Source organism: Dipodomys spectabilis, unplaced genomic scaffold (genome assembly GCF_019054845.1).
Source record: "Dipodomys spectabilis isolate Male_0828 unplaced genomic scaffold, ASM1905484v1 ptg000174l, whole genome shotgun sequence".
Lineage (NCBI taxonomy): Eukaryota > Metazoa > Chordata > Mammalia > Rodentia > Heteromyidae > Dipodomys > Dipodomys spectabilis.
This window is the reverse complement of record NW_024870851.1, coordinates 1,118,332-1,129,489: the sequence shown is the minus strand read 5'-3', so window position 1 is coordinate 1,129,489 and position 11,158 is coordinate 1,118,332. Positions and strand designations below refer to the sequence as shown.

The window sequence follows — 11,158 nt, the reverse complement described above, 5'->3', positions numbered from 1 at the left end:
ACCTTATCAAACATCTGGCAATACTCTTAGACAAAAAAAGATGCATTTGTGAAAGTTGGTAGAAAGTGTGCTATTTGTGAATAATACCATCACAATCAGTGTGCTTTCTACATACAATGTGTGTGTGTGTGTGTGTGTGTGTGTGTGTGTGTATGAGTCATAGAAGTACACTGAAAAGCTATAAGGATCTAGGGAAAAGTTGATACCCAAATTCAGCAGCGGAACATGTGAAGTCTCCTGGAGAAGTTGCTAAGCCAGCACTGGATGATCCCACAAGGAACGACTGTGAAGAAGGAAGCTAGTTATTAGATGTCCTTCGTGGAGCCAGTACTTATAATTAAAGAGTAATAGGAAAAAAGGTCATCAACGCCTGTTCCTCTAGGTAAAACTCAAGGAAATGGGATCTAGGAGTAGCATCCATCCATCCATTTCCATTCATGATTTCTAGTAAGTACTATGACACAGTAAAGACTAACAGCACACAGAAACTCAAAATTTAGACTTTTCCATTACAGCCAAGAAGTCTAAATCTCTGAGGAGGTAAGTATCTGATATTAGGCCACAGTGTCCTTCTAAGAAACAATTTGACAAACATGCATGCAGAACTACTGTTTGCCAAACACTATTCTAAAGTAGAAAGTTGAAGATATCTAAGCATCAGTTAGTAAAACAGAGTCAAGGCAGAGGCTTGCAACCTTTGTATAAGCCAAACCAACATTTACTGTAAATTTGAGAAAAGAACACTTTTGTGAAACAAGAAATATTAAATTATTTTCAATGCTTTCAGGTAAAATCTTCCCTGGCTTTTGTTCCCCCTGAAAAAAGACATGGTTTTACTATGTATCCAAGGATAGCCTGGACTCAGAATCCTCCTGCCCCAGCCTCCTGGTTGCTGGGATTGTAAGTATGTACCACCAGTCCAGCTAATAACTTTTTAGATAACACAGAATCAAAGAATTTAGATATTAAAGATTTAATTACTATTTCACTTAGTACCAAGAAATCTCCAACAGTATTTCATGAAAATCAGGTTAACCTAAAAAGTAGGTATCTTACTAAATTAATTCTTCAGAATATTCTTTGCTTTTTCAAAATACTGAACAAAAATATTAGTATCAATTATTAGAATATTTTAGTTCATAAGGTAAAGAGAAGGAAAATGTGTATTAACAGTGAAACATTTATAGGCTTGATAAGCAAGAATCCTGATCAGTCTAAGTTCAAGTCCTGCCTTTGCCATTTACTGAGTAACCTTAGGTAAATTACTAAACTTTGAACTTCAGTTTCCTTCTTCCTATATTTCAAAATATCCATATATAAATAGATATACAGTCTTACAGCAATCTGGGTAAATTAAACATTCAGTCAATTGTAGTTTCCTCTGTACAGGATGAGCAGAGAAAACTCTACCTAAACGGCTATACAGACATTTAAGAACTAACTCAAATATTTTTGTAACATTTTATACATGGTATAAATCTACCTAAATTGCAATCTAATGGAATCCATTCTCTTCTGTCACAAAAATCCTAATTTGTGAAGCTTCTATCTTTGCTATAATTGCTGCTTGTCCAAGGCAACTCTAGATACAACCGTACTAGTATATATTACTGCATAGTAAATTGTGATCATTTCTAATGTGTATCAGAAGCTAGGTGTAGGAAATTATTTGAATATATATAAGTAATATGAACTCAGTTGTATGACTTCCAAAGAAAGGGAAGATCAAAGATTATTGTGCCATGAGTAGAACAAAGCAAGTACTTATTAGAAGACAAAGGCTTTGATTGATTTCTCTTAACTGATGGAATTAATGTGTTGTGCATGTCTAGAAGAAAAAAAAATGATCCGAGCTTCTCAGATTCCTTCCTTATTTTCAAGACCATATAATTCATAAAACATTTATTCCTCTTCATTATTTCTAAGGTAACAAGGGTCCCTATACTTTATTGCTCAGATAAAATCCTTCTTTCTCCTTAGACTTTGATTCCCACTTTCAAAGCTGTTAAACTCTTTTCCAGAAGCTTTAGGCATGTAAAAATGTTTTTAATTTGGAACTAGCTGACCTACTAATTTTAGAAATCTTATACTGATAAGAACAGATACTACACTTGATCTTAGCCAAAATGCAGAGAAGCAATATGTGTACTATGTGATTTTTTTTTGTTTCTTTTGTATGTTCTTTCCCCACAGTATAACCCCTGTTTTCACTGTATTTGAGGTCAGTGCTCTGCATTTTGAATATACATTTGTCTAATTTGGGAAGGGAAGGGAAATAACAAAATGCTGAAATAAGGATATAGGTTTGCCCATTGAGATGTACAAGAGATGTACAATGAGATGTACAAGACACTATGTTAAAAATGAACTTTACAACTTGGGGGGAGGGGGAAGAGGGAAGAGGGAGGTGGGAAGGAAAGGGATGGTAGGGGAAAAACAAAGGAGGGGTAACAATGCTAGATAGGGAATGTACTCACTACCTTACTCATGTAACTGTAACCCCTCTCTACACAATTTTTACAATAAAAAATAAATAAAAAAGAAACCTTCCTGTGACTTGTTCTAGACCATACATCTAGGTTTTCAATTATTTATTTAAAATAGTAGATTTAGATAGCTAATTAGAAATAAGTTGATAAATAGAAACTTTCATAATTAATTTAGAAAACAGGAGAAAAAGTTAAGAAAAATGTATGTCCTACAATTGAAATAATAATGTTAAAACACTTTTATTTTTCACTTCTTTACACATTATTTTTCACTTGATTACACATATATGTATATACAAACCTATATTCTCACCCATAAGATCAGACTGTATACACTTGTAACCTAATCTACTTTTAATAATCATGACCATTTTCTCACATTATTTTAACACATTATTATTTAAACCCCTCTCCCATCCATTCCTGAACATTTGGACCCTTACTTTTTCACTATAATAACTCTATAAACCTCATTTTACAAACAACAGGATTTGACCTACAAGACAAACATATACTCAAAAATATATATTCAGAGAAAAACAATTAGAGATGACAGGGGAAGGAATGAGACCAGGCATCCATGCCCGCAACCTGCTTGTGTATAAGGAGGAAACTCATTACCATTTGACAGCTGCTCTGTGCATGTAAAATGTTAAGTCAAAGGATTCTGATCTCTTTTTAATGGCAAATGTCTACATACTTTCGCTGATACCAAATGGGCAGTAATAGACTCAAGTCTATGTGACAGGAGCTACAATAAGCAAAAATGAGGTATTCTCTCACAGAATATCTCAGTCAGATAGGTTTGGTTTAAAAATGATAGATGAAGCCAAGCACCAGTATCCCTAAGCTACTCAGAGGACTGAAATCTGAGGATCACCATTAGAAGCCAGCCCAAGCAAAAAGAAAGAAGAAAGTAAGAAAAGAAAGGAGGAAGGAAGGAAGGAAGAAAGGAAGAAAGAAGGAAAGGAAGGAAGGAAGGAAGGAAGGAAGGAAGGAAGGAAGGAAGGAAGGAAGAAGACTGTTGAAAATGAACTTTACAACTTTGGGTGGGGAGGGGCGGAGAGGGGTGGGGAACGGCGTGGAGAGAGGAGTTAGGGAGGTGCGGAGGGAAGGGATGGTAGGGGAAAAACAAAGGAGGGGGTAACAATGCTGGATATGAAATGTACTCATTACCTTACTCATGTAACTGTAACCCCTCTGGACAGTATCTTTACAACAAAAATATATATTAAAAAAAAGAAAGGAAAGCCGGGCGCCCGTGGCTCACGCCTGTAATCCTAGCTACTCAGGAAGCTGAGATCTGAGGATCACGATTCAAAGCCAGCCGGGGCAAGAAAGTCCCTGAAACTCTAACCTCCAATAAAACACCAGAAAAGTGGAAGTGGCACTGTGGCTCAAGTGGTAGAGTACTAGCCTTGAGCTGAAGAGCTGAGGGACAGCACCCAGGCCCAGAGTTCAGGCCCCACAACCGGACCCCCCCCAAAAAAAAAAAATAGGAAGGAAGGAAGATCCGTGAGACTCTTACCTCCAATTAACCACGAAAAATCCAGAAGAGGAAGTATGGCTTAGCAGTAGAGTACCTGCCTTGAGCACAAGTGAGAACACAAGGCCCTGAGTTCAAGCCTGCACTCAAAATGTAAAGATAGGCAAGTAGATACATAGATAATTAGACAGAATCTGAATACAAGAGAAATCAATGTGTTACAACGTTAGAATGCAGTAAAATAGCTGTTCAAAAATTGTGCCATTATGTCTTAGATTTCTAGTATTCAAAAAACAAGAGATAAAAATGGGCAGGCATTGGTGAATAAAATTAATTTTACGATATCATTGCATCATAATCAGGAACTTCCTAGGAGGGGAAGACCTGAGGACAAAGAAACTAAGAAGAGGGGCAGGAGATATATTTATATGAAATCCAATATGACACCTATAATTCCTTACAATACTCTGAACTTATTTCCAAATTCATTGTCAAAAGCGGACAAATTTTAAGCTGTCCTCACCTCTGAAAATGATCATTGATGAAGTTATCAAAGATCTAAAAACAGTCAAAACACTGAATACATTTTTATACTAATTTTATCACTGATGTATGGCACTACATGTTTTGCACCTGGCAGCAGAGCTTCTGCTCATGAAGATAGTTTGAAGGATTTTTTTAAGCAGAAGAAAGACTGTGGAAATACAATTGATTTTTTATCATCAATCCAAATATCAGAGTAATGCTAAGTAATATTTTTTATACTTAGCTTTTTTCCTATTAAAAAAACACTAGAATTATTCCTACTCTGTTGACTCATAGTCCTCTTGGAAAATTAGATCTATATATTCTCTTCCAAGAGCAATGCGCATGCACATACACAAAATTTTACGGAAAATATCCAGAGAACTCCTTGAATCTGTACCAGAAAAAGGAATTTACAGAGTAACAGTAAACTAGAAAATGGAGCTACAAATGAAGGAGCCACACTTGGCCTAGATGTTCCTTTTTTCTTAGTTGTTCTTTGCAGTAAACATTCTACATATTCAAAAGTTCTGTAACTTCTCTGTAAGGCTGTACTGTTGTTGAGAGTCAAAATGAACACTTGATCTCCTGGCTTTAAGTCAAATTCACTGAGGACTTACTAAGTAAGGTTATATTTGCATCTATGTATTTAAGATCCACCCAAACTATGCACTATGAACTCCCCAAGAATAGAGCCCATGCCTTCATTCATTACATATCTCCAGCGCCTGCCACACAGGAGGTATTCATTAAGGGACAAATGAATGACTAAATAACCCTGCACAGTAGCAGAAGCTATATACAGCTGTGTGTTGCTGTAACATAAAGGTCCTTGTCATTAAACATTCTTTAGCTGACCATGGGCACAAATATTAAAAATGCACAAAGGTAAACTCCTGTTGTATTGAAAGTGTTTAATCCTCTTGAAAACTAACCTATTCATAAAACACAAAGTAGCGCTCCATCAAACTTCCCCAATGTCATCAGATATTAATATCTTTGTTTAGGGAACAACTAGAATGTATGAAAACTAAACTTGTGTTGAAAATAAATGTATAAATTAGGACTATTTCCAAAGATATTTAACTTTCCAAATTTTATTTTTTTTCATTTTTTTTGCAAGAATTGCATTGAAGATGAAAACGAAAGCTCCATTCCAATGTAGTAAAGGTAATTGCTGCATTTACTGCTCGTGTCATGTTGATGTATGACCATGTATCAAAGGTCATCCTGCTGCACTCATACATTATCAAATTTGAAAGCACAATATTTGATTCTGACCAACCTTTAAACTGCCCACAATGTGTGTGAAAAATAGATGGGGTTTTACCTTGTGTGTGTTTTTATATATATATATAAAAAATGAACCCATGTTTCGGAAGCAGAAGGGTCAAGAAGCCAGTAGCAAGGTTAGATGTCAGCACTATGAATCTCATACTGTCTTAGCTTATCAATGAGGTCTAGTGTAATGATTAGAAGCAAAAATTGCTGTACTAATGAAGACAAACATACAAAAAATTAAATAGTGCAGGCTGTCTGACAGAGGGCAGTATACCTTGAGTACAATAATGCAAAACTAAGACTATAAATCACTCTCTAAAGACAATAAAACCTATAACACATAAACTGAATTGTTTAATGACTATGAAAGGCACTGTTAGAAACAGAGGTGTCAACTAGCATACCTCTTGCTCCACAGCTAGAATGCAGAAGCTTGAAGTTCAGTGTCTTTACCTAAAAGAAAGTCATCTACTTCCATTCCCCTTCCAATTAATTCCATATACTCAGCACTACTGTGCTGACACACAATTTAGAACTTGTGTAACATCCTGACCTAAAAGGAGTGCTGGACACTCATGCTGGAATCAAACTATTGCTTACAATTCTTTGCTGGTTTGAGGGCATTGGGGATAAATTGGTCTTATCAGGATCCACTAAAACCTTAACAATTGCTGCTTTCCTCTTTGGTAGTTATAGAGTGAGTGGATGAGAGGACAGCAGAAAAAAGAAAATCCTCATTTTTTTTCAGTAGGATTATGGTTCTAAACTCAAATATAAGGTAAATTCATTAAGCTGAATTACAAGAAACTGCCTTATCAAAAAGAATGTCATACATGCAAAAAAGAATCCAGGTGACCAAAACATGTCTTAAGCATCTCACTTTTATTTCATTCTGTACTATTTTATATTTTAGCTATATGGAAACATCATTGAGAATACAAATGCATTCCAAATATATTTGATTCTTTTTTTATGCTAGAAAAATCAAAGGTTTCTTACAAAGTAAACCACTATAAGTTTTTTTTTAATGTGTCAGCTTGTAGTAGATGGGCAAAAACTTTAGAATTCTTGCTCTAGACAGTAAGAAAATGCATTTTAGGGGAAAAAACATGAATAATAATTCATACAATATCACATTAGCATTTTGTAATTATACTTGCTATGTACAGGATATATTCCTTTCTTTTTTGAGGTAAGTGTCCAATGTTAAACTTGAATATTTAGGCTTATATACTGCAAAAAAAGACATATTCTTAAATTACATTGTTTGCTTATAGCTATCCAAGTCCCACCAGATGCAGATAATAAAAAAAAAAAAAAAAAGGAGCAATTTAAACCAGAAGGATCCCAAAGCTGAGTTTGGTCATCACATCAAATGGGGTTATAAATTAGATAATGAGGGGAAAACAATATAAAAAGAGGTATTTTTAAATACCCCATATATCATGGGAGCAATATAGGAGCAAGGACAGGGAGTATTGATATCTTAAAGAGAGTTTGTTAAATACACATTATTTCCTGTGCAGACTCTACCCAAATGCTAAACTGTGTGAGCAGGATTAAGCTCCTACAACTGTTAGGTCATCTCCACCTTAAATCATGTTATTGAGCATCTCCTGTTAGGCACAAGAGCATTAAAAACAAAATACACATGCTCCCTTCCATTATGCTCCACTCTATTATAATCACAATTTCTTGAGTTCTGAGCTAGTCATCCTTTCTAGTCTGTTATTTGTACGAGTTTCAAGTAGAAGTAGCACATGAAGCAGTTTGCTGACTAAAGCCAAGCGCACCACTTATTCATGCACACGTAGCACATCCCATAACAGGTTTTGGTTTGGTTTGAGTTGGTCTTCTTTTGTTTGAGATGAAAAGGAAGAAAATGATTAAGAAATATGTCCTTGGTAGAGTGTTTACAGAGAAGAGATAGACACAACAAAACACAAAAGACCAAGAGACTACATTACCTAAGTGTATAAAACACACAAGTTTATAAACAACACAAAATTTCTTAGGAAAACTAAGGAAGATATTACCTCAGATTACAGATAGTGCCAGGTCAAAATGAGAATTTAAACTGAGGAGCATCATAGAAAGTATGAAATGCTTGTCTGTGGACAGAGTGTAAGGGAGAGGGGCTGGGAAGGTAGCTCAGTGGTAGAGCGCTTTGCCTTGCATGCATGAGGCCCTGGGTTTGATTCCCCAGCACCACATAAGCAAAAAGGAAAAAAAGCTGAGCCGGGCGCTGGTGGCTCACGCCTGTAATCCTAGCTACTCAGGAGGCTGAGATCTGAGGATCACAGTTCAAAGCCAGCCCGGGCAAGAAAGTCTGTGAAACTCTCATCTCCAATAAACCACCAGAAAACCGGAAGTGGTGCTGTAGCTCAAGTGGTAGAGTGCTTGCCTTGAGCTGAAGAGCTGAGGGAAAGTGCTCAGGCCCAGAGCTCAAGCCCTACTACCAAAAAAAAAAAAGAGTGTAAGGGAGAATGGGGGAAATAGCCTGTAAAAGTAATTAAAATTCCAAAAGGCATCCGTGTAAACTGTCTATGGAATTTGTTATACTCAAATGAGTATTTTTAAAGATTTGTATTTTAGATAGCTCCAACATCAATGTGGACAGCTGATCCTCAATGAGAAACTGGTAGAATTTAAATAAATTGTTGACAACAAGTTCCCTGGGCCTTTCTTTCCCTACTCAGTAACTCAAAACTTTTAGGCTTACAAAATTCTCCATAGCACAAAATTTTCATATATATTAATGTTTGTATGTACTGAATGTGTGCATGGCAAACCGGTATTGTTTCTTCTATATATGAGGCACCAGGAATATGACAATGAACAAAATCAAGACATGATCCTGACTTCAAGAAATTCATAGTGCTGTGGGAAGATAATATTATAAAGGAATTTCAAGTGGAGGGTGTGTGAGTGGAAAGTCTGAGAAGTCTAAGCTTAAGAAAACTATCCTAAAAAAAGTAACATTTACAATATCACAGAAGTATGAGAAACCAAAAGGAACAATAGTAAATTGCTTTCCGTTACCAAAGGATAGTGTTCCATAGATAGTGAAAAGCACAGAACATGGAGTCTAGATTCAGATTCCATTCAGATTTCATTTATACCATCCATAAATCAGTCCTGGGAAATAAATTTAATCTCTGCTTGATGAGAATCTCTCCTCCTCAGTCACTGGGAGAATTGTAGACTATATAATAATACACAGTGTATGAGCAAGAGTAAGTATTCAAAATATGTTCATTGAATTCTCCACTTTTTTCACCCTTCAAAATTAGAGTACAATAAAAATATTTATTCATAAAAACAAATGATTTCTTCCAGATTTCCTAAGTCAAGTGCCAGAGATCTGGTAAAAAGGCTTTGGCAGCTAGAATTTTGGCCTATTCTCACAGAATCCTGGACTAAAGATTTAAAAATCTAACTTATAAGAGATTTTTTAGAACACTTCTTGATCTTCCCAGAGTACTTCCAAATTCTATTTTGATGCCAAAGAAAAGAGGGAACATATAAATATTTTTAAATGCTTAAAGCAGATAATTTAAGAAATATGAAATAATACATAATAATGAAGTAATAATAATAATATCTTGGTATTTTCTTCTCTGAAGGCCTACTAGCAGTATAGATTTAACCCCATATAATAGGCACTCTGGAGAAAGAATAGAAAATTAAATGAAATAAAAGCTTCATGCAAAGGTAAAATGATCAAGAGCAATTGAAAGACATTTATCCAATAAATTCAATTTTTTAAAGTATATATAAGTACTGTAAAAGTTTAAATTGTAAATTAATTTCTGAAGAGAAAAAATAGTTTATAAAGTTTTAATTCTGTACTCATTTGCATTTTTGTTTCCTAACACATAAATTTATATTTTTGTCTAAATTCAGAGCTAGAATTTTATTGACCAATAGTACTAACATCTTTAGAAATTTAATAAACTTCAGACAAGTCAAATTAAAAAATTGTTAAGATTTAGCAAATCATCTACTTACAGCCATCTCTCCCATGGCTCACCTTTACTTAGTACCTGAGTTATTTTTAATGGCTCATTAGGCATTTACAACAATATTTAAATCTTTGTTATAATTTTTACAATAAATAGAAGTTGTGACAGATTGTAACTCACTTCATTATTTTCTCCCAATTTTCTAGCAGTTCCATTCTCCATGATCATTTCAAACTACCAATCCTCCCCATTCTTTGACCCTTCCACTGATTTGCACACAATTCCAACAGATAAAAAAATTAGGATATCTAGAAATAGAAGTAATCATGGTAAATATTAATCTTTGTAACTCCAACATTGAGAAGCAGTAGAAAATAGTTTAAAGATCCAGCATTGAGATCTGCGTTCTGGTTTAGTTCAGATATCCACTATGACTTAAAATGACAAAGACACTGAACATATCTGAAACCCAATAGACAATAGTCAATGGAAGTGTACAGTCAGAATCACCCTCCCTTCCCTCCAGATTCATTCCCCATAACAATATTCCCCCAACTACGTACAATGGCTTCATGATGAAAAATACTAATGTCAAGGAAAGGTCCAGGTATGGTGTTATAAGCCTGTAGTTCCAGCTACATGGGAGGCAGACAGAGGATTGAGATATGAGCCTTGTCAGAGCAAAAGAAAAAGTTAGTGAGACCTTATCAAAAAATGAACTAGACGTGATGGCACACCTCTGAAACCCTAACTACAGAAGCAGCAGAGGCAAGAGGATCTAGGTCTAGGACTGACCCCAGGAGGAAAAAGTGAGGCCTTTAAAAAAGAAAGAGCACAAAACAGGTATGGTCATGGCTGAGGTACTAGTGTGCTAGCCCATCCAAGGCAAGGCCCGGTTCAAACCACAGTACCATATAAAGAACAAAGGGCCTATCTTAACAAGTACCAAAATTCCCAAACTTGGGTTTAACTGGAACTATTTCAGCAGCTACTTATTCAATGCCCTTGCTATCTACATGAACAGGCTGCCCTTAGGCAAAAGAAGGGCTTGAAAAAGTTTAGGGGAAAACTTGCACATACAGCACAATCTTAGTACAGCTACACTGATAATGTGTATAGTGACACAAGTGTATAAAAAGATGCCAACAAGAAGTAAGAGCAAATTTATCTAAGGCTTTACAGGCCAATATTCATAAGTTTGAACCTTATTCCAAGAACAATAAGGACTCATTAAAGGGGTAAGCAATGATATGCTACTGCAATGCACAGAAAAAACAGTACATGGGCAAAGTGGAGACAGGGAAACTTGTTAAAAGGAATCTTTAAGTAACCTGAGGTGATCAAGGCATGAATTAGAAGGTAGCACAGTAATAATTAAGAGTAAAGCCTCTAGAGAATGGGGATGTAGTTCA

The 11,158-nt window shown here is 35.5% G+C and overlaps 1 pseudogene; it reads right to left on the bottom strand.

The window, feature by feature from the left end:
• Positions 1-2,019: 2,019 nt before the first annotated feature.
• LOC122120153 lies at positions 2,020-2,141 on the bottom strand (annotated as a pseudogene).
• Positions 2,142-11,158: the final 9,017 nt, after the last annotated feature.